Below are 24,737 nucleotides of genomic sequence, written 5' to 3' on the forward strand. Positions count from 1 at the left end.
CAAGAAGAGTTGCTTAGCAACTGTGTGCTGTCTCTTGGCCACAGATGATTATAGCTTGCATTAGCAGTAGTGTATCTGAAAGTGCGGCTGACAGGGAAAGGCACTGTTCCTCAGTCTCCTCTCTCTCTCTCCTGCCCCATTAGCCCACCCCCAGTTTGAATAAGAGTCAATTCAAGCAATTCTGAGTCTTCAAAAGATCTGTCTGATGAGGATGAAAAACAACAAATTTGAAGACAAACATGCAAACTTCATTGAGTACTACTAGTACAATCCCATGTATTGATTTCTTCCTGGTGATAAATCAGTACGAAAATATTCTGTATTTAAAGTTCTGGTAGTATGTTTGAATCCAGCTTTTTCTGTTCCTAGGTGTGTCCTCAATCTCAAATGCAAATACAGGCAGTCCCCGGGTTACGTACAAGATAGGGACTGTAGGTTTGTTCTTAAGTTGAATCTGTATGTAAGTCGGAACTGGCGTCCAGATTCAGCCGCTGCTGAAACTCATCAGTTTCAACAGCGGCTGAATCTGGCCGCCAGTTCTGACTTACATACAGATTCAACTTAAGAACCCCAGGCATCCCCAAGTCAGCTGCTGCTGAAACTGATCAGCGGCTGATTCCAGGAAGCCCGGGGCAGGGGCTTCCTGTAGTCAGCCACTGGTCAGTTTCAGCAGCGGCTGACTTGGGGACGCCTGGGGCAGAGCAGCTGGGGTGCTGCTGGGTTGGTCCAGTAGCGCCGCCGCTCCTCGGTGCTACTGGACCAACCCAGCAGCACCCCAGCTGCTCTGCCCCAGGCGTCCTGATTCAGCCGCTGCTGAATCTGACCAGCAGTGGCTGAATCAGGACGCCTGGGGCAGAACAGCTGGGGTGCTGCCCGGTTGGTCCAGTAGCGCCCAGAGTGGCGCTACGGGACCAACTGGCAGCGCCCCAGCTGCTGTACCACAGGTGTCCGGAGCAAAGCCACGGAGCACGGGGACAGCGGGACAGCCCAGACGCGCCGTGGCTGTCCTGCTGCCCTCGGGCTCTGTGGCTTTGCTCTGCTTTGCTCCCCGTCCCCCTGGTCTGCAGACCAGAGGGATATGGGGGGGGGGGGGCAAAGCAGAGCCAAGCCGCAGAGCGCCTGGCCAGCTGACAGACCAGACGCGTCTGGGCTGTCAGCTGATCGCGCGCTCCGCGGCTTGGCTCTGCTTTGCCCCCCCCCCCCCCCCCGGTCTGCAGACCAGGGGAAAGGGGGGGGGGGGGCAAAGCAGAGCCAAGCCTCGGAGCGCGTGGGCAGCGGACAGCCCTGTCCGCTGCCCACGTGTTCCGCCGCTTTGCTTCCTCTCCCTGGTCTGCTGGAGACCAGGGAGAGGAACGGCCCCGTTCGTAACTGTGGATCCGACATAAGTCGGATCCGCGTAACTCGGTGACTGCCTGTATTTGGATCAATTGTTCAAAGTCTAACCTAGCTGAGCCTAAGAAGTTTTTAATCCATTTTGTCCTTGTTTGCATAAGTTGTGTATGAATAGAAGATGGTTAAAATGCCTGGTGTGTTTCCTGTTGTCCATCTTTATAGTTGTTAAATGCATTCTGCATTTTGAATAGAAATCTTAGACTAGCGTTGATAGCTCATATTTTAGTTTACATTTTTCTTTTCCATTTTCCATTCCTTTACATTTTTATTTTGTTTGCCCCTGGAACAAGTTGTAAAATTTGGTTTCTTTGGACTACAGTCTCTAATTCATTTATATCTTTTGAAATGAAATCTTCCCAGACACTAGTTGAAGATATTTAAAAAGGGTACCGTATAATAATCAAGAGTTGTGTTTTGGATTTTTTTTAGATAGTTGTAAACAATGTTGAATTTACATTTGTTGAATATTTCAAAGAAGTCTGACTGTCATACCCTCTTTCCCCAATTTTCTTCTGAACTTCTGCAACTTGATTAACCCCAATTTTAAAAAATACACATTGCATGTTTTGATGGTTTAAATTTCTAACAGGCTTCTGAAGCTTTTTTTATGAGACTTCTGAAAGCCAGAGACCTGATGGTGGGAGGAAGTTATTAAATCTCCTAGTGTAACTTCAGAGGAAACTTAATGAAAAGTCATTTATTTAAAATTTATTATTTTCTAAACCAGGGCTATTCAACTTTGGAAGCCTCAGGGACCACAGTGATACTCACAGCATATGCCGAGTGCCGCAACTTAAGCAAGGCTGCATATACATGCAAATATACGTGTGTGTGTGTGTGTGTGTGTGTGTGTGTGTGTGTGTGTGTGTATATATATGCGCAAATAGCTTTTTTCACACTGATGGGCATGAATACAAAGATTAAATTTTAAACCATGGACCCAAATGTGGCCAGTGTGAGCCAGTCAGCACCTTCCAGGCTCTGCCCAGAAGACTAAGCAGCCAGCACTTCCCACAATTCCCCGGCTCTCCTGGCACCTCCCCCCCTGAGGGCTAGAAATGCCGACACTCTGTACCTGTCTGTTCTAGCCAGGCTGTCCGCTTGTATCTTTCAGTGCTCATCCTGCCTGGGAGACGCCTCACTGTTGTGGAGAGTGTTCCCAGTGGAGGCCATGTTCAAAGGATCCCACACGTGGGCCGTGTGTTTAGCCCCGCATAAACCCAAGCCACACTGTGGGCCACAAACAAATGGGCCGCTGGCTGCATGTGGTCCACAGGATGCATGTTGAGTAGCCCTAGCCTAAACCATTATGGAAACGTAGTGCTGAAGAAAAAAGTATATGGATGTCAAAATATGCTGTTGGTTTTCATTACTAGCAGTATTTCCTAGGCATAATAAAACTATGGTACATTTAAAATGTGCAACTTATAACACAGGTTTTCAAAATGTCTTTAATTTGTGGCAGAAAGTGACTTAGTAGCTTCACAAATTAAATTAGGGTAATATGGGCGCCTCTGTTTTGTTGAATACTGAATCTGTACATCTGGTACATTTCAACTTTGTAATTGTCCCAACGTGAGGCATTAACACAAAAGGAAATATATGATTTCTTGTTTTGAACAAAGAATTGGGAGTCAAATGCTTGAATTCTCACCTGGTTCTGATGTAGTTCCTCTTTGGCATTGGTTAAGTAATTTAGAGTTTAACTTTCAACATAAGGGTGTAAAGAGATATGGGGTCGCTGCTCCAGCGACCTCTCATCCATGGCACGATGTTGTGGGCTGGTTAACAAGTTAAACCTATAGATTAATTGGTTAACATTTTAAAAAGGATTTTACATCCCTATTTCAAAGTCTCATTTTGGATACATTATTTTTTGGTGACCTAAATTTGAGATATCTAAAGATCTGATTTTTTTCAGAAGCAAGGCGCACATACAGGGTTCCAGTTAAAGCTTAGAATTTCTGAAAATATTACCCTATAGGCTTATTGAACCCTCAGAGACAGCTTTTGAATGTGTGAATCCTAACTCTGAACATGCATGTGTGCACCCCATCTCTAAAATGTTATAATTAACTTTTAAAAAGGTTTTGGGTATCAGTTGGCTAATGTTTGTGGATTGCTTTGAAGATGCAAGCTGCTGTAAAGTTTTGTTAGCTCAGTCTACTATTGATTTGAGAGAGTTCTATAGTGTGTCTGCCTGTTCAAGAACTCCTCCTAAATGGTAAGAGCTGGGGGTGCACCCCACTCCTTCTGGGACTGCCCAGCTCTGAGCCTCCCACCCCCACAGGTGCCCTGGGGGGGGGCCTGAAGGTCCTCCCCCCTTCATTTAATGTGGTAACACTGCTGGCTGTTCCCTTTTATCAGGGAGTGAAGGGAAAGTGCACAGTTCGTTGCATTCCTCACTCTGGCTGGAGAGCACATGGGGCAGATGAACCTGGACCTGCCTGAGTTGGGGGACATGCATCCTTCCCTTAGCTGTGCCTGCTGGAGCTTCAGCATTCATGGAAATGTGTTTCTCACCTGGCCCCAAGTTGCTGCAGTGAAAGGGGGCGGGGGTAGTCCTCTTTCCCCGTTGCAGCATGCATACTGAACCCCTTACCTCAGAGCAGTAATTCAAATGAAGCATGTACATTTTCTTTTTGTTTTCCAAAAAATAAAAATGAATTAAGGACCCGAGCAACGCTGGGTAAATCTTCCAGTTTAAAATAAAATATTTAAACTTTGAGTTTGTATGGGAGAGGGAAATTTGGATCTGGAATGTTCATGGAAGGCCACATTTTTATGATTCATGTGTGTTGACCACATCTTTGAAACTGTAAACTTGCTCACACTGTATATATTAATTGAGCAGATTTGTTTTAAAGAATTGAAGTTAATTTATCTGTCTGTCCTACTCTGTTCCTCTTCTGAAAGCAGATGATTTATCAAGACTTCTAAGAAGATAATCTTGTTTGCAGCCACTTAGAAATGTAGCTAATTAAACTTAGTTTGAAGTCCAGCTACAGCCACTTTTTATTTTAAAAAATAGGAAACTAGTTCATCTTTAGAGAAAGAAAAGTCGTTAGTTTTCTTTTGCCGTTAAACATTCATGTTTTCTGTCTCTTTTATAAAAAGAAATATGAAAAATTAAATAATGAATTAGTTTGTTGGCATAGAAGTTAGCAGAAAAATCAGTTAAATTGAAAACTGCTTTCTTACTCGCTTTCTATCAATGTTCCATCTCTCTGAAAGATGGATGAGGCCTTTTCACCCCCTTTTTTGTGTGTTTTTTAGAGCTGAGAAGTCCCTCTCTAATGGCTATTTTTAAAAATCTCTCAGAGCGGTCCACCATGACTGAATTGGTCCTACACTTTATAAGTAACTCTCTTCGTGTGTGTGTGTGTGTGTGTGTGTGTGTGTGTGTGTGTGTGTGTGTGTGATACCTCTGCCTTTGTAATTTCCACTGATGAAGTGGGTTTTACCAATGAAAGTTTATGCCCTAATAAATCTGTTAGTTGTTAAGGTGCCACAGGACTCCTTTTTGTTTTTGCAGAGGCGGACTAACGCAGCTACTCCTCTTAAGCTAATACCATGTTATACTCTTGTATAATCCTGAGGCATTTCAAAGGGCTTTGTAAATTATTGTGGGCTCATGGCTCACTTTGAGAAACACTGCTCCAGAAGAAACTGTTCCACTATGGAAATTAAAGAAGTTTGAATATTCAGCAGCTTCACTTGTAGAATATGTAACGAACACAAGATACATTAGTTCTGTAGTATTCAATATGCGTACAGCACCACTGACATATGATCACCTTCAGGGAGAAGGGTGACAGCTCATGGTCAACAAATGTGTGCTGCACAACAAATGAGTCTGTGTATCTATATGTTTGAACATTGAGTGTATTGTAACTTATGCATTTCTTTTGGCAGTTGCTTTGTATCCTGCAACAGGTCTTACTGCTTGGGTAAATGTAAGAGTGTTACGTTCTGTTGTTGAATATACTGTGTATATATTCTTGCCAATCTTTCTCAAGAAAACACTGTACATTCTGATGACAGTTGTCTAGCTTGACAGTTTTACAGCAGAAAAAAATGTGAAACAGTTGTAATCAAAACTAAACATTACTTATTAATTTTTATTCAGCAACTTCTGTTTTCATGTAGAAGAGCATCAAACCATTATTTATTTTTTATATTTTATTTAGGTAACATCTAGTGACCCAAACTGACATTAGGGTCCTATTTATGCTATGCATTTTTCAAACAAGAAGAATGTGATAATCCCTGCACTGAAGAGTTTCCATTCTTACGTAGTGAAAACAACCCCTTGAGGGAGAGAATATAATGTGCAAGAAGAGTGAACAATATGATTATCTGCAATTGTCATGTTAGTCCCATAATTTTTTGTTGGTTTCTTTTAAAAAATGGGTTTTGTGGAGAAGGAAGTAAAGTAAGAAGAGGCAGGAGACTTTAAAGAATGAGAATTAAGATAAAGGAAAGAAGAAAGTGAGAAACGGTAGGTTGGAGGGCAGTTGAAGTGAAGAGACTGAGGGGAGGGAGTTAGAGAAAATAGTGTAAAAAAAAAAAAAAAAAAAAAAAACCTACAGGAAAAATTTCCCAAAGTAAAAACTAGAGGGTTGGGAGGATTTGATGATTCCTTAGCATACTAGAATTGAAGAACCTGATTAAGCACTTGCCCTCAGTATGAAGAAACCTTTGTCTCTGCTAGGACTCAGCTCCCTAATGCCACAGGAAACACAACTGTCCCTCTTTAGTTCTATATAGGTCCCATTGTCTCTCCAGATTAGCGAAAGGCAAACTCCATCCATTCTAAGCCTCTCCCTGGTGTGTCCAGTCCTGCTCCATTGGACATACGCTATACACAGATCCACTGATTCCAAAGAAACAGTACATCCCAGCCCACCAGTTCTAGTTCCAATCACTGTTCTGCTTCACGCAGCACTTAGATATGTTTATAGTGAAATCAGTAATAGATTTATTTAACAAAGCGTAGATATTCAAAATAATAGTAGTGGAATAATTGGAAGCAAATGGCTTCATATAGAATAAAATCATAACTCATTCTAGAGCCTAGACTTAATGAAGATATTCTCATGTATAATAGTGTTGCACACCTGTGCTTTACAGCCAGGTAGGCTGTGACCCCTCCCCCCTTTTTTGCATGACAAACAAATGCTTTCAGCTTGTCTCCTTCCTGATAGATCCAAATGCTTTCAGCTTGTCTCTTGGAACTCCTTAGAATAATGCTTTCTTCTTATTCATAAACAGGACACTTCTTGCTGATTGTGAAATCCACAAGAGAGGAAAGCCATAGGAGTGGAAAAACCATTCTCTTGATTAGCATTAGGTTTGATATACAAAAGGACCTCTTTTGTTAAGTGGATAATACACGTATAACCAAAAGTTTCAAAGGGGTAGCTGTGTTAAATCTGTAACTAGAAAAATGTAAAAAACAACAAATAGTTTTGCAGCACTTTGGAGACTAACAAAAAATGTAGATTGTGTCATGAGCTTTCGTGGGCACAACCTACTTCAGGTGAATGGAGTTTAAGGGGTCCAGTTCTCAAATAGCACAGAGGTGGGAAGGGGGGGAGTAGGGAAAAAAGGGAGGGGGGAGAAATTGTCCATCCTAAATGAAGAAATGGGTTGTGTCCACAAAATCTCATTATACTACCTACATTTTTTGCTAATCTCTAAGGTGCTGAAACACATATGACAAGTCAGGGAAATAAGTGTCTCTTGTCTCCTACCTGAAAGTAACCTATACAAGACATGTCATCTCCTGGTCACCTATCTTACCAAGACCTTAAGAACATAAGTTCTTTGAGTGATGTCCCTAGGAGGTGTAGGTGTAGGGCTCGTCCCAGCACTGCGGATTGGAGGCTTTGATAGCAGTAGTCAGACAGATCATGCATATGCAGTCAGCGTCCCGTGTCTTTCTCTCGTGTGCGGTCCGGCTCCTGTCTTTCCTTCATTACCACCCTTGGTCGTAGATGGAAAGAGCTCTTCTCAACGGCTACACAAAGAATTTAAAAATTACCACTTTATTCTTACATAGTGTATATAGTTAGTTCTTGTTCTATTGTTAGTTAATTGGTTTAAAAAAAAAACCCTTCCCCATTTACTTTCTCTCACCAAAAAAAAAAAAAAAAAAAAAAGAGAAAGATAAGAGGACGAAAATAAAAGGAGATTTGAGGTATGTCAACAGACCTTCCTCCTATGACGCCTGCATCACCATACTTCAAGAAATATGCGTGGTGCCGGGAAGCCATGCTGGCCTCAGACGGGCACTCGACTTGCATTCGATGCTTCTGAGAGGCCCATGTGCCACAAAAATGTTCTCATTGCTGCAAGCTCACTGTGAGAGCTCGTTGAGATAGGGAAATACATTTACATATGGTCCTCTTCAACAAGGCATTGTAGCCTCCTGACACCTTAGCAGAAAAAAATTTGCCAGACGCTCATAGGGCCTCAAAACTCAGGGCTTCTTCCCCAATGGTGGGAGTCTGCCTTAAAAAAGCGCTCGTCGCCAACGTGCTCCTTTCCATCTGTACTAGTGAATAAAGCAACGACCCCGGATAAGCCCAGTACTTCTGGCACCGTAGAAGCATGGTCAATGGCAGGCTTGGACCCTAAGGGTTGGCACTGGGCTCAGTCAGTGCTGCAACAGATGAAGCTTTCAGTGCCGACTGCTGTAAATCCTCATCAGCACCAGCAGCTGCACAGACCAGTCAGCCGGCACTGACCTTGGCACTGCAACCTCTCTCCCCAACTCCATCCTTTCCAACATACTTCCCCGGCACTGATCGCAGAGCATGCATTGCCGCCACTGAGGAAGGCACAGGCAAAATCGCACAGACCTATCAGTCCCAGTCCTCCCCCAACCTTCTCACCAGAACCGTCTCGCCAATGACAGCAGGGTCTCTGTTGCTACATTGATCTCCTCCACTTTTACCACCGACGGTGGGGTGGGCATATCAAACCTATCATCCACGATATATGTCCCCCTCTTCTCCTCCTTCATCAAGAGGTTCTGTGACTCTCCATTCGCCAATCATGTTGATCCGTGAGAGGCATTGGGAGGAACATAGGAGTGTCTACTCTTCCAGGTAGCTCTCCCTTATGTATCAATACCATGGTCACCACAGGTACTACTTCGATTGTCCTTGCTGTTCGTACTACAGCCGACAATACTACCATTCCTCAAGACATTGGTCCCCCTGCTGTTATCGATCCAGCCACAGCCGGCATGACTCACCTCCTCCAACCACATCGACACAACATCAAGACACCCCTCCCTTCACATCACTCAGAAGAGGGACAAATCTCTGACCCTGATCAACAATTGGACACATCACGAACAGCTCAATCCTCCTCACCAGACAAGGCTGTTATTCCGAGTGATACATCCCCTCCTGACAACATTAAGGCACTCCAGGAACTATTCAAAAGAGTGGCTGCTAGCCAAGAGGCACAGCTACCATAGGTCCAGGAGAAACAATACTGTCTCCTTTGCAGCCATCCCAGCGGGCAAAGATTGCATTGCCAATCAATGAGGTGATCTGAAGAGATATGGCAGACCCCTGCCTTTGCGCCCCCGACTAATAAGAGGGCTGACAAAAAATATTTTGTGCCGACCAAGGGCTCTGAATTCTTATTTTCCACATCCACATACAAACTCCTTGGCCATTGATGACGCCTAACAGAGGGCAAAAGTCCCTCAGTATAAGAGTGCCTCAGGAGAAAAGGACAATAAACGAATGGACCTCTTCAGCAGGAAGGTATATTCTGTCTCCACACTGAAACTATGCATAGCCAATTATGCAGCTGTTATCAAACCATAATTTCGATAACTACACCAAGCTGACGGCATTGATGGTGCACTTGCCAGACGCCAGGAAGCCAATTTTAAAATCTATCATGCAGGAGGGCTACACCATGGCCAGGGCGGGACTGCAAATTGCCATGGACGTGGTGGACATGGCAGCTCAATGATCTCAAGGAGATCATCATGGCTGCAGAATGCAGGAGTCCCATGTGCGCTCCAAAATAAGGTGGAGGACCTCCTGTTCAACAAACAGAAATTATTTGCCGAGAAAACAGATGAGGTCCTCCACTCCAGCAAGGATTCGAGAACCACCCTTCGAACCGTAGGCATGTACACGCTGCCATTCCACTGCAAAAAATAAACGCTTTTCCAAAGGCGTTATGATTTCTCTTATCCAAGGTATCAGCAATGCCTGTTCGATCAACACCAATGAACAAGGCGGAGACCACAAAAGAAGCGTCAACAAAATAATCATCAACCCACTCAGTCTGTGACCAGGCAGAATGTTTGACAACCTGGTCAAGGGCCTGCAAAACCCCAACACGATAGAACAACCCAATCGTGTAACTGCCATCATCGACTCAAACCCTTTTATCATCAATGGGCAAGCATCACCACTGACTGGTGTATCTTGGGGATTGTGATGACAGGATACACCATCCCTTTCATCTCCATAACTCCATCCTTCCCACCTGCCCCGTCCCTCTTCAGGGACCCCTCTCTCAAGCACTATTTACAATGCAAAGTCCAAAGGCTCCTCGATATCGGAGCAGTGGAACCAGTGCCATGAGAGTTCACGGGCAGAGGTTTCTATTCCAATTAGTTCCTCACTCAGAAGGAAATAGGAGGATGGAGGCCTATACTTGATCTTCGGAGACTCAACTGATACTTATGGAAGCAGCACTTCAAGAAGGTGATGCTTTCAGCCATAATTCTGGCATTAGATCAAAGGGATTGGTTTGTGGCCCTCGATCTTCAGGACACTTATTTTCATCTGTCCATCCACCCTGCCCACAGAAGACTTCTTCATTTTGTGGTCGGAGAATACCATTACCAGTATCGTGTTTTACCCTTCAGACTCGCGTCAGTCCCGAGAGTTTTCTCCAAAATCCTTGCAGTTGTGGCCACTTACCTTCAACGTCAGGGCATAGTGATTTTTCCTTACCTCAATGATTGCCTGATAAAGGGACCATCCAAGGATGAAACCTCATTCATGGTTTGTCACACAGACAACTTTCAAATCTTTAGAGGTGGTTGTAAACCTCCAGAAATCAACCCTGCAGCCAACACAAGATCTAGAGTTCATTGGGGGCACATTTGGATTCTGTGATGGCAAGAGCATACTTACCCGTGCAGAAGTATCAAGCAATACAGGACCTTGTTGCAATACTTACCTTGAGCCCGACAGTTCCGGTCCTGACGTGTCTACAGCTCATGGGCCAAATGGCAGCTACGACTTTGTTGTCCACCATGCAAGACTCCACTTCCGTTGCTTCCAACAGTGGTTAGCGTCGGTGTACGTCCCCTCAAGGCATCACGTTACCGAACAAGTTGTGCCAACACCTGCGGTAATATCCTCACTAAAATGGTGGACCAACCCACACAACCTTCTTGCAGATGTTCCTTTTCACCAACCTCAGCCCTCAGTGCAAATCACCACAGATGCCTCATCGATGGGCTGGGGCACCCACATGAACAACCCATCTGTACAGGGGACTTGGACACAGGTGGAGACGACTCTCCACATCAACATCCTAGAGCTCAGGGCTGTATTCAACGGTGCAAACACTTCAGGACACACATTTCCGGCATCACAACCGGAATCCTCACGAACAATGTTGCCACTATGTATTATATAAGCCGCCAGGGTGGGGCCTGGTCCCATGCCCTATGTATGGAAGCAGTGCGCCTGTGGAATTGGTGCATTCGCAACAATGTCACACTCACAGCGTTGTACTTACCGAGAGACAACAACATCACTATGGATGCCCTCAGCAGACAGTTTGCACCACATCATGAGTACTCCAGCAAATCTTCATTCTCTGGGGATTCCCATGAATAGATCTGTTTGCATCCTGGGAGAACTCCAAATGCAGACATTCTGTTCCAGAGTTGGGATTGGCAGGGACTCATTGGGCAACACCTTTCTCCTCAGTTGGTCAGGCCCCCTTCTGTAACCCTTCTTGCCCATTACACTTGTTCCTAGGGTGATACAGAAAATCAGAAGGGACAGAGCAAGGGTGATCATGATAGCACCCTCATGGGCTTGCCAACCATGGTTTCCTTTTCTTTATCAAATGTCTCTTCAACCACCATGTCTCCTTCCAATTCTCCCCAACCTACTAACTCAGCACCACGGGACTCTGCTCCATCCACAACTCCATGTTCTCTGATTGACAACATGGCTCCTCAATGGTTCTTGAATACTGAGGACTTTTGCTCGTCCCTGGTGAAGTATATACTTCTACACAGCCAGAGCGAGTCTACTAAGACAACCTATACGTACAAGTGGCACAGGTTCACTGCCTGGTGCACAGAAAAACGGGTAGACCCATATAGCGCACCACTGCATGATGATCTAGAATATGTCCTTTCCTTGCACTGCACGGGGTTGGCTATGCCCTCATTAAAAGTAGACTTAGTGGCCGTCACTGCTTTCTGTCAGCCTATACATGGGGAGTCCATATTTGCGCATTTTATGCTTCCTCAAGGGTTTAACTAACCTTAATCCTCCGCATAGGCCCCCCTCCACCGCCGTGGGAGTTGGACCTCGTTCTAGATACCCTCACCAGTCCACCTTTTGAGCCACTGGTGACAGTGTCTTTATCGATGTTGACTATGACAGTTACCTTTCTACTGGCAATTACTTCTGCCTGTTGAGTTAGCGAACTAGCAGCCCTATTGGTGGTGCCACCTTACGCTGTCTTAAGCAAACATGGTGTGATCTTACGTCCACATTCAACCTTTGTTCCCAAAGTCTGCTCTCAATTTCATACTAACAAACCAATTGTCCTTTCAGTTTTTTTCAAAACCTCATGCTTCCATGCAAAAAGTAGTATTACATACCCATGACATATGTCAAGCATTGGCATTCTATATCCAGAGGGCTCAAACCTTTAGAAAGTCGCAATGTCTTCTGTTATCCCTTGCGGATCGATCCAAGGGTTATTCTTTATCATCTCAATGCATATCAAACATGATAGTGGACTGCATTAAGAAATGTTATGCTATCCAAAACAAACTACTTCCAACAACTCCCAGAGCTCATGCCACAAGAGCCGTCTCCACTTCCACAGCATTCCTCAAGGGAGTTCCCTTTATGGACATTTGCCGTTCAGCCGCCACCTTTATGAAACATTACGCTATTTTACAGCATTGGGCCTCGGACTCAGCAGTAACCTCATCGGTGCTTTCCGCAGCTATTAAGCCATGACTCCCGAGACCCTCCATCCAGTCATTCTGAACACTGCTGTACAGTCACCTACAGCGGAGCACCCACAGAGACATCACTTGAAGAAGAAGATACTCACCTTATGCAGTTATGATGGTTCTTCGAGATGTGTCCCCCTGTAGGAGCTCCACTACCGTCCCTGCTTCAGAGTCCCTGTGTTGTCTATCTTTGAGATTTTCAGGCGGATGAGAGGAACTGGTAGGAGCGAGACTGCACACGACAGAAAGGCATGAACATGCGAGATGCTGACTGCGCATGCATGGTCCAGCCGACTATTGCTATCAAAGCCTCTGATCTGTGGTGCCGGGACAAGCCTGACACCTATAGTGGAGCGCTCACAGGGACACACATCTCTCTGCTCCTGCTGTCTGGCCTAGATGTTTCTGAGATGAGCCAATGTGCTCTGGTTTTCCACCTCATGTAGTAGGGCCAGCCTGAACCTTTGGAAAATGAGTGACATAAAAATGAGACGTTAAAAAGCTAATAATGTAGTGAGCCTTTTTTATATGTATACAGGCAGTCCCCAACTTACGAATGGGTTATGTTCCGAACACCTGGTCGTAACTCAATTTGGTCGTAAGTCAGAAATACCCTTAAACATGCTGCCTGCGTTGTTCGAAAAACTTGACGTACATGGTTCAAAACTCGAAAATATTATAATGGGGTTAATGGAAGGATGGTCGTAAGTCGGTGTGTTCGTAAGTTGGGAAGTGGCTGTAGTGGGTAGCACTGAAAACTATTGAGCATTGTGAGGCTCACAACATCAGGTGAACAGGGAGAAAGTATCCAGTCACCAAGATTTTTTTGTAAAAGTAGAACAAAAGCTTAGTTTCTTCAAAACAGGAATGGGTAATAGTACTGGATTTCAAAATCAATGTAATGCTGGTAGAATGAATGTTTGGGTTAACATAGTGCATGTGGAAGAGCCTCCTAATTCTCCAAGATCAAGACTAGAATAATAAAATACTAGATCTGGAAGGGACCTCGAGAGGTCATCAAGTCCAGTCTCTTGCCTTCACAGCAGGACAAAACACCATTGATGTCTATCTAACCTGCTCTTAAATATGTCTAGAGATGGAGATTCCGCAACCTCCCTAGTCAACTTATTTCATCTGGTGTTTAACCACCTTGACAGTTAGGAAGTTTTTCCTAATGCCCTACCTAAACCTCTCTTGCTGCAATTTTAAGCCCATTGCTTCTTGTTCTATCAGAGGCCAAGGAGAACAGTTTTTCTCTCTCTTCCTTGTTGACACCCTTTCAGATACCTGAAAACTGCTGTCACGCTCCCTCTCAGCTTTCTATTTTCCAAACTAAACAAGCCCAATTTTTTCTGTCTTTCCTCATAGCTCATCTTTTCTACACCTTTAATCATGCTTGTTGCTATTCTTTGGACCTTCTTCATTTTTTCCAAATCTTTCTTGAAATGTGGTGCCCAAAACTGGACACACTACTCCAATTGAGGCCTAATCAGCGCAGAATAGAGCGGAAAAATGATTTCTTGTGTCTTGCTCACAACACTCCGGTTAACGCATCCCAGAATCATATTTGCACCTTTTTGCAAGTGTCACACTGCTGACTCATTTAGCTTGTAGTCCACTATGACTCCTAGATGCCTTTTTGCATTTGCTTCCCATTCTGTATGTGAGAAACCGATTGTTCCTTCCTAGATGGAGTACTTTGTATTTGTCTTTATTAAACTTTATCCTGTTCACCTCAGGCCATTTCTCCAATTTGTCCAGATCGTTTTGAATTATGACCCTATCCTCTGAAGCAGTTGCAAGCCCTCCCAGCTTGGTATCATCTGCAAACTTAATATGCATGCTCTCTGTGCCATATAGGACTTGTTATCCTATTTTAAAAAAAGTTATCAGATTGGTTTGACATGATTTGTCCTTTACAAATCGATGTTGGCTGTTACCCAACCTCTTTATTATCTTCCAGATATTTGCAAATGAATTCCTTAATTATTTGCTCTATTATCTTCCATGACACATTTGTTAAGATGACTGGTCTGTCATCTGGGTGGTGGTTCTTCTTTTCCTTTTTATAGGTGGGCACCATATTTCCCTTTTACAGTCTTCTGGAACCTCGCCCCACTTCCGTGACTTTTAAAGATGATAGGTAAAGGCTCAGATACCTCCTTTATCAGCTCCTTAAGTATTCTAGGATGCAATTCATCAGGCCCTGGTAACTTGATGACATCTCACTTTTCTAGTTCATTTTTTAACTTGATTTTTTTTTAAACTTCAAAACTAGGGGTGGGGAGCTTCAGACAGCCCCTGAGGCTTTCCCCTCCCCCAGCATTGGGGAACCCTTGCTGATGCTCCAGCACCCCTGCTGCCTTGCTGCAGGACTGGAGCACATAAAACCTACTAGCCTGGGCAACCCTGGGCTCTGTTCTGTGATGGGAATATGGGGAGTGTCTTTCTCCTTCTCAGGCAGGAGCCACATCAGTCAGGTTTGTGTGCTTTTTTTCTTGTGTGTGGCCCCTTACTAATTTGTCCCATCTTTGTCATAGTTGTGTTTATTTACTTTGGGCAGGCACTGTTTTTCTTTGTTTTTGTTTTTGTCCAGCTAGCTCTTTGCTTATCAAATGCAACCATGACCTCGCTAAGTGGAAACAAATCCACAAATTTTACCTGATAACTATTTGCAGAGGCAACCATTCAAATTGACCGTACTTTCTCTTAACTTTATGAAATGCTTTTGTTTCATTATTATTTGAAAAATATAACCAGAATAGTTGGATATTTATAGCAGGCAGTAGCAAATAGACTTGCATTTCTTTGATTTGTTTTTTGCTATAGATTATGGTTAAATGCGGATTATAGAACATTCTAGAACTGAGTGAATCATATCCGGCAAAGTCTTATGTTTGCAGGCATTTACTGTTAAAATGAGGCATTAATGAAAGAGAACTGATGGTTATTGAGAAACAGGTTCAGTTCCCTTCTGTGTCTAAGATTTCTTGTGTGATTTTAGGCTTTGTCTACACTGCCAATTGAGCAACAAAACTTTTGTCATGCACAGATACTTAACCCCACTAGCTCCCAAAAGACGAAAGTTTTGCTGTGGCAAGTGGCAATGATAAGTGCTTTGTCAGCAGGAGTGCTCTCCTGTTGTCTTCCCAAATCCATGCTCAGAGAGAATGGAAATATTTTGTCTGGAAAAGTGATAGCAATCAGCATTTACTCTGTTCTGTGCCTTAGTTCTCCATATCCAAGATAGGGATAATAGTACTTCTCTGTATCATAGGGGTGTGGCGGAGGTACATACATTCAAGATTGTCAGGCACTGAGATAATGACAGTAATGAGAGAGAATGTGAAAATGTAACCATTTGCATGGTTAACTGATCAGAGGCAGCAGTGTGGGAGCTGGCTTTTAAGCAAGCTCCCCATGGGCTCTGGCTCCTATGGAGCTGGCTCCACTGTCCCTCTCCCACCTCCGCCCCCCCGGCCTCTGTATGACTGACTCTCCCACTGCCCCTCCCTGCAGGGGGTGAGTTACATGAGAGTTATAAGACATTTTCACCAGTTACATGATTACGCAATTAAACTCATTTTAACTTCCCTAGTAATGAGGGAGTTTGGGGAGATAAGTAGCTAAAATAGATTAAGTAAATATAACTTCAGGAAGGACACAATTACTTATACCAAGCACATAGAATTTCAAAGAGATATTTCCCTTCCTCCCCACCTCAATCATAAATATTTTAAATCTTTCAATCTTAACTTCTGTAGACTTTTATTCTTAGAGAAAACTGTGTCTCTACATTTTTTTCTGACCATTTATATTTCATCTGAGATTGACCTTGATAGGAAAATTTCACTGATATTTTGTATAAACTGGAATGTTTCTTTGCCTTCACAGCTCCTATCAGTGCCACATTCTAATTTGGTGTAGGAATGCCTGCTTATATCTGATACAGAATTTGGTGTCCTGTGTACCACGTTCCTTGTCTCTGTGATATCAAAGAGCATCTGCAATCAGTGAGATCAAAAGGGATGATGCTGAGATTTTGGTCTTTGTATGATTTAACTCAATGAAACCTAACAATTTTAGTAGAGGTGTTCAAAAAGTCTGTATAATTTCTTGCTTTTATGACTCAAGTTGTGGCTTTGGTCTAGGGATGTAATAGTGTAGTCGATTAACCGATAAGCAAAAGCTTATAGGTTAATGCTATAGACTATACACATTTCCCCCAGCCCCCACCCCTCCCCAAAACCAGTACATTTTTGAGCAGGCTGGCCTGCATCCTGGCTCTCACTGGGTGTGGGACCTACCCCTGCTGTGGCTCTGCATTTAAAGTGTATTAAGAGCTGGGTGGGCAGACATTAGAAGTGTATTAGGAGCCCGGCTCAGTTCTAGTTCACACCAGATCCGGGAGCTCAGACAGGGGCTGCTGCCACCCCGCACTCCTGCCTCTTTATCAGAGGTAGCAGCACAGGGCAACAAGCAGCTGGTCCGCAAGAGGAGCTGGTTTTTAAACTGGGTCCCCTTGCGGACTAGCTCCTGCCTGGCATCCTGCACTGCTGCTGGCCCCACCCCCAGGGACTATAGAATAGTCAACTAACCAATAAGAAATTATGAGGTTATTCGACTATTCAATTAACTGATATTTAACATTCCTACTCTGATCACCAGGAAAAAGTGAAGGTAATCTAATTTGTTACTATAGTAATAGAGATTTGGACTACTGCACCCAAAAGATCTTTGATCTCCTATCTCACTGTTTGAGGGCTATGTGTCTAGAATGAACACACAGGAAATTAGTTACTAGATTTTTTTTTTTTTTTGTGGGTCAATTTTTTCTTGGGAGATTTATTATATTGTCATTATTACTGTATCTTTTCAGTCGACTTAAGGCAAGATTAGCCTGGCCACCTCAATATGCCAGGTTTGAATTTGATTCTTTCTTGTCCCTTACCTTTTAGGGACTTTTACTCCTGTTCTATACTTAATTTTCAGAAGTAAATTTAATCTCTGAATCAAGGAATTGAACGGTGACATGGTATACAGGAACTTTTTAGCGTATTTCTTAGATATGCATTTAAATGAAGGCAGCAAATTATGGCTCTGACTGCATTTTACCTTTTGCAAATGTGCCACAGTTTTGAAGGGAGATACTGAGCTGTCGAGTATAAACCATGCAAGGCATTTGGTTTTAGTGACCTAATTCAGTTTTGCTAATGCACATATGGTTTCTTTTGTTTAATTACAATTATTTTTCTGGTTTTCTCTAATGACAGAAGAGGTCAATAAGATCTGTTCATGTACCAATAATAATTGAAAAATGTTTTTTTTTAAATATACTGTAGTTGTAAGTGTATATTAAAGTTGTAAAAGTGTTTTGAGTTTCTAGATGGTATAAATCCTGAAGGAGCACTATTTACTGTTAGTTCTCATCATGACTGACAATATTTGATCATCAGGAGCGAACAAACACATGAATTCTGAGAACTATGTCTGTACAAGACTTAATTATCCCAAGGCTAAGGTATTTCAAGAATCAGTAGCTATGCTCCATTTAGCAAACTTAAACATTGCTATTTTTTAGCAGTCTCTTCTCTTTTCATTGATGCAATCCTGATTTTCTGTAATGGGTATTTTGACAGAAACTTCATGTTTTGTTTGAAGTAGTTGGATGTCAGATGGACCATCCAGTACAGTTACGGGCTATAGTAAATCATGCTTTCTTCTCAACACTTTTCCATGTGTATTTAAAATAGAATTTAAACTGATTTTATTTTTGGCAGTCCATATACATGTTGAGAACCTTATTTCAGAAATGTTACAATGTTTATATTATAATCAGGATGTATCATAGAATCATAGGACTGGAAGGGACCTCAAGAGGTCATCGAGTCCAGCCCCCCGCCCTCAAGGCAGGACCAAGCTCTGTCTACACCATCCCTGACAGATGTCTATCTAACCTGTTCTTAAATATCTCCAGAGAGGGAGATTCCACCACCTCCCTTGGCAATTTATTCCAATATTTGACCACCCTGACAGGAATTTTTTCCTAATGTCCAATCTAAACCTCCCTTGCTGCACTTTAAGCCCATTACTCCTTGAGGGCTTAGAGGAGGAACAAATTTTCTTCTTCCTCCTTGTGACACCCTTTTAGATATTTGAAAACCGCTATCATGTCCCCCCTTAATCTTCTTTTTTCCAAACTAAACAAGCCCAGTTCATGAAGCCTAGCTTCATAGGTCATGTTCTCTAGACCTTTAATCATTCTTGTCGCTCTTCTCTGTACCCTTTCCAATTTCTCCACATCTTTCTTGAAATGTGGCGCCCAGAACTGGACACAGTACTCCAACAGAGGCCTAACTAGTGCAGAGTAGAGTGGCAGAATAACTTCACGAGTTTTGCTTACAACACACCTGTTGATACAACCTAGAATCATATTTGCTTTTTTTGCAGCAGCATCACACTGTTGACTCATATTCAACTTGTGGTCCACTATGACCCCTAGATCCCTTTCCGCCATGCTCCTTCCTAGACAGTCGCTTCCCATCTTGTATGTATGGAACTGATTGTTCCTTCCTAAGTGGAGCACTTTGCATTTCTCTTTATTAAACTTCATCCTGTTTACCTCTGACCATTTCTCTAACTTGCTAAGGTCATTTTGAATTATGTCCCTATCCTCCAAAGAAGTTGCAACCCCACCCAGTTTGGTATCATCTGCAAACTTAATAAGCGTACTCTCTATCCCAATATCTACATCATTGATGAAGAAGATATTGAACAGTACGGGTCCCAAAACAGACCCTTGCGGAACTCCACTTGTTATCCCTTTCCAGCAGGATTTAGCACCGTTAACAACAACTCTCTGACTACGGTTATCTGGGTATCTGGATTTAAGTGTGGGGGAACGTTTGAGTGGTGATTGAGGCAAAATTTAACTCCAAATTAAAATAAGCCAATTTTAATGTAATTAGAAATATATTTGTATAAATTTAATATACTAACTTTATAAAGCAGAAATGTATCCATGTAAACCATAAAAAAGCATTTATTAAAGGATAAAAATGTAGGTGCAACATTGGAGCAATAAAATCTTTCTAAAAAGGAAGGTGATATAAATTAAAAGTTTACCTTTTGTCGCAGTAAATGATAAATTTTAATAGGATTCAATAATTTTAAGTATGAATAAGATATGCAGCTACGTGAGTTTGAACGAAAAGATCCAAAGCAAATGAAGGTGTTTTTTGTTGTTGGAAGTTGACTGTTTATGCGGTTTGAGTAGCATTTATCTGCCCATCTATGTTGAGGGTCTCCCTCATCGTCTTCTGAAGAAACTGATTAATTTAGTAGCTGTTTTTGACTGTGGAGTATATCAGACAGATCCATGATCTACTTCTTTACAGTAAATCCTCTCAGTGCTTCCAAGCAGTAAGAACTGTGAGTTACCATTTCACAGCTGGAACCAGCACTGTCCTATGCAGTTCTTCTCCTCTTTTAATGTTTGATCAATTAGATGTTTTGAGATCAAATATACCTCTTTGTATGGCAACTAAATCCATAATTCTGCTCAGGGAGGTCCCCACATCTATTACCATGGGCCTTCAGTTTACAATTATCACTGACAGCTGAGGAGAAACCATTGACCCTGAAGACTTAATAGTATTTAATTTTTCATTTTTTTTCGCTTTGATGTCTACATTTATTTTAAATAATAAAAGTCGTAATTTAAATTGTCCAGAGAATGCAGAAATGTAAGTATTGGATGTCCTGTTTGGCTTACTCATGTTACTAGTAGCCATTTCGTTTAATGAAAGATGTGAACAACATGAAAATGTGTGACATGTGATTTCATATGTGTATTACTATCAAATTATAACCAGTTTTCTTGTGGACAAGACAGGGTACTGCTCCTCAATGAGAGTTGCTTCCTTGCAGCATTTCAGCTTTTAACCTTATGAAGTTTTGACAGTAATGCTGTACAAATAAAGGCAACTATTTTCTTTATAATGGGATGGAGATAATTTTGTTATTCTCCTACTAAAAAAGGAATGATTTTGACCAAATTTTGAAGAAAAAAAAATCCTCCTCTACAAAATAACAGGCATGGAAGTTTTTTTTGTTGTTGCTTAGAACAAAAAGACTTCTGAAAGTGGCTGTTCAATGTACAGCAGTGATCAAAAAGGGAAATAAAACATTTGCATTTCTAAAAATGTGCTAGAAAAAATACTTAGATGCCGTGGATTCTGCTGGGAACCTCAAGCGTGGCTTTCCTCAGCGGAGGCCAATATGGCCTGCTAGGCTAATTGATCTTGATAGCATGTTGGTGGGGATGAGAATCAGATGCTTTATTGGACTCTACTAGGCTTCTTTGGATTGGCTTCTCCTGGGTTTAGAGGAGATGGAGATTGGGGATAGTCTCAGGTGCCAAAAAGAATTATCACACTGGATTATCCAGATCTTCATAATATCTTCCTTTCCTTTCTTACATATTCTGACAAGCAATGAAACTGCTAACTAAATATGACCAATGATAAATTGTTACCATCTATTCAAATAGACGAGGCAGGCCTCACTTTTAGTTATTGCTTTAGGCTTTGCATTTGTAGGTATGTTACAACTGAGTCAGTTACAGTTGGCTTGAAGGGATCTTGGTAATCTATGAGCTGAAGACATTAAACGAAAGGTTAGAAAACAAGAAACCAGGATGAAAGAAGAAAGGTATTGGTACACTGTACTTCAGTGTACTAGCTCAATCAGAACCTGTTTTTGATTCCAGGGAAACATTCCGGCGTAAGGGAATTGCCAGAGTATAGAGAACACCGTCAGCTCAGGATTCCCACTATCTTGTCAAAACTCTCAGAAAGGTGGTTAATTGTACAGCTTTTTCTTTCATTGCTTAAGCAACATAATAGAGCCATTTTTTTGGTGTGAAATATTTACGCATTTCCTGTTTTCCTGTTTGCTCATCCTCGGTCTTTTTACTAGTTGTGACTGTAGAATTTGCTTTGTTTCACGGTTAGGCTGCAGTAGTGGCTGTTTGTTTTGAAGTGAGTTGAATGAGATGGATTTTCATGGCAGCAAAAATAAAATATTTGGCCACTCATTGACTTCAGAATATTTAACCAGTAATGCATGTTATTAGTTCAGCCACATCTTACCCAACTCTATTCTTGAGACTGTTGATTTCTTATTGCTTTAGACATTTATTAGAAAGTGATTTTTTAGCATTATAGAAACATGCAGCGTCTGTCATTAGCCAAGGCCATTGTTCAGGCTAATAAGTTGAAGAGCTGGCACTGAAAGTGTTTAACTTATCCTTTGCCTTTAGTAGTAAAAAGAAAACAAAACTGGTTAGCTATACTTTCCAAGCTTTTCTGATAGCAGTTAGCATTTACAGACTAAATATTTTCAGTCAATCAGCTGCTTCTTTTCGGGGTAAAGAACCACATCAGCCAATAAAAATTACAAAGTAATTGAGACCTACTTTTCAATAGAAAGTGGCTTAGCAAATTTTTATGACATTAGGTATAGAATGAAACCTGTTTTATCAACCATAAGTAATAATTTTGTCAGTGATACGTATTTTTCCCAACATTTATTAAAGAGTTAGTTTCCTAATATTCATGTTGCTTTTGTCTTCCTTTTTAGTAGAACTGAATACCTCATTTAGATCATGTACTTCCATATTTATTCTGTGTTGCTTGGGTCCTTAAGGAGGGTCTCAGGGAAGGGGGCTGAGGGTATGGGGGGTGCAGGAGTTCAGGATTGAGGGAGTGAGGAGGGGCTTTGCGCAGGGGACTGTGTATGTGAGTAGGGGGGGGGGCTGAAGCCCTTTCCCTCAAGATTTGTACCAGAGCTGCTTCCCCTTCTGTTCCTGTAAGGGTGTGAGAGCAAAGTGCACATCTCATCTGCCCCTGGAAGCTCCCCAGTCAGAGTGAGGAATGCAGAAAGCTGTGCACTTTCCCCTGGCTCCCTGATGAAGGGGAATAGTCAGCAATGTCCCAGTACAACTCCTGGGCCAGGGGAGAGGGGAGTTGAGCTTCATCCCTCCCGCCTTCCCTAAAAGGCATCTGGTGGGGATGGGAGGCTCAGGGCTGGGGCAATGCCAGATTAACTCTTAGCCAGCCCCTTTTATCTGCCTGGTGATAGTTTCTTTTCTGTATGATTTTATGAGAAGCAATCCCATTCCAGGCATGTCCCATTTTTCTGGCACAGTCAAGCCCTTATGTTGCTTTAAGTTATGAGAGGAAGCCGTATACCAAATTTGGTGGTCTTAACTCTCAGTTCTTAGGATGAGTTCTTGAACAGACAAACTCTCTAATATAGTAGATTGATTAATGATTCAGCTCTGTGGAAGGGTCACAAACAATTAACCGTTCTGTGTTCTATCTACATGATAGCAACCATCTGTGGTTGCAAAAATAAATCAGTAGTAAAAACAAAATAAAATTCCTAGCTTAACTCATACAACATAGAGGACAGTGTGCAAGTGTTTTCATGTGTATGTCCATATGTACATATACATAATAATTTGGCAGCAAAATCAATGAAAATCGGATTGTTGATTTTACTTTATCTTGGGGGCATGGCAGGAGGTCTCCAGCAAACCTTTGTGAATTTTGATATTTGCTCTACGTAGAGTAATTTCAGAAAATATATTTGCAGAAACTTAAAATTTCTTGCCAAAAGACTGTGTGTGTGTGTGTGTGTGTGTGTGTGTGTGTGTGTAAATAAACGTTTTCTTCGGTGTTAAGGCTGTTCATCATGCTGAACTCTTTAAAAGAAGAATCCTGTAGTCTGAAATGTGTGCTATTGCTGTATCTTTGCAGGCTAGTGGTGGTCTTAGCAGAAAGATAATTTACAAGGTAGGAATAAAATTTTAATTTCAGGGATGCCACAGTCCAATATGAATGATGGTCACAGTCACCTCTAGGATATCGTATTGTCCCATTTTATCCGTAATGTTACCAAATTAAACAGACAAGGGTAAGTGATATAACATAAGTTTCTGTTCACATCCATTTGCATCTCACACCCATTAATAATGAGAAACGAGAGAGGAGGAATATCAACATATATGGCAGATTATAACTATGAAAATGCCATTCATTTTTTTGTTTGCTTGAATGTAGTGGGGGTGCTTTAATAAAATGCTTAATGAAAATGACTAGTTGAGTTTGGCTTTTTTTTAAACTAATTTTCCCTTGCATAAAAAAGCAGAAAAGCATTAGAAATATGTATTATGTCCTATATAAGATCCTTGCCTTCAGTGAAATATTTGAAGACTGTGACACCCTTCCATTTCTTGTATTTGCAGAGAAGTTGCTTATTTGTCTGCTGCATAGCTAGAGTTACAGGTATAAACATTGTTTTGGAAAGATGTATTGTACTTACATATGTGTATAGTTTTGCAAATTGAGAGGCATCATGGGCTGGCTTGTAGTCTGCTCCCATTTTCACTCCCATTTAAGCTCTCAGCCCAGTGTATTGATTCTATTTTCAGCTTGTTGCCAGGCAGATTTTTCTATTACTATTTCTTGTTGCTCAGCCTCCAGCGTCTGATAGGTGTATGCAAATTAATCTTCAGCAGCCAACCAGAGGGGTTATGCAAATCTCCACTCAGTCCTGTGACATCAGACTAGTCAAGTATAGTTTCTGTTGCTCGGAGAGCTGATAAGGTGGCAACATGGCTGCAGGGGGCTTTCTTTGGGTATGTTTTTACATTTTAAAAAGATGTAATTATTTAATGCAAAGGTAAACAAATGGATTCCCTGCAAAGAAAAATCAATCTTCAAGTTTTAGTTACAGGAAATAAAACATTTTGTTCCTTCAGAACTTGAAGTTTTGCCTCCTTGAATTAGATTTGATGGATTTGGTGTGTTCAGTAGTAACCTGTATCTGTGGCAGGGCATAAGTGACCAGGTGTGCAGTAAGCAAGCAGGCAAACAAAATAAACCCCAGCAGGTGTATATCATCTCTCTACAGAAAGCAAATCTTCCCTAGAGGAAAAACAAGCCTAGTATATTTATAGCATATTAAAGTTCAATTTCACAAAAATGCAAACAAATGCTCTTTTAGGTGTATTTTC

General features: G+C 42.0%; 1 protein-coding gene and 1 long non-coding RNA gene across 8 annotated transcripts in view; one reads left to right on the forward strand and one right to left on the reverse strand.

Moving 5' to 3' along the window:
* The window catches only part of ATF7IP (activating transcription factor 7 interacting protein), a 170,038-nt gene that overhangs the window by 34,028 nt on the left and 111,273 nt on the right, over positions 1-24,737 (forward strand). For 2 of the 6 annotated variants that reach the window (XM_075935135.2, XM_075935176.2), the window contains exon 1: positions 23,378-24,359. The exons of the other annotated variants lie outside the window; for them this stretch is intronic. The gene's annotated coding sequence lies outside the window, so the exon portion shown is untranslated. Of the gene's footprint in view, positions 1-23,377; positions 24,360-24,737 lie in introns of those variants that run through there. 6 annotated transcript variants of the gene reach the window in all.
* LOC142830422 (uncharacterized) lies at positions 6,235-24,120 on the reverse strand. Of its 2 annotated transcripts, none has more exons than XR_012905647.2 (4): positions 24,044-24,120; positions 12,757-13,117; positions 11,188-11,428; positions 6,235-7,414 (listed from the first exon to the last, which is right to left on the reverse strand). It is a non-coding gene; the product is annotated as an uncharacterized LOC142830422 (long non-coding RNA). The 2 variants fall into 2 exon arrangements; XR_016350346.1 differs by lacking the exon at positions 6,235-7,414 and adding an exon at positions 10,088-10,789.

Source organism: Pelodiscus sinensis, chromosome 1, assembly GCF_052426305.1.
Source record: "Pelodiscus sinensis isolate ZL-2025 chromosome 1, ASM5242630v1, whole genome shotgun sequence".
Classification (NCBI taxonomy): Eukaryota; Metazoa; Chordata; order Testudines; family Trionychidae; genus Pelodiscus; species Pelodiscus sinensis.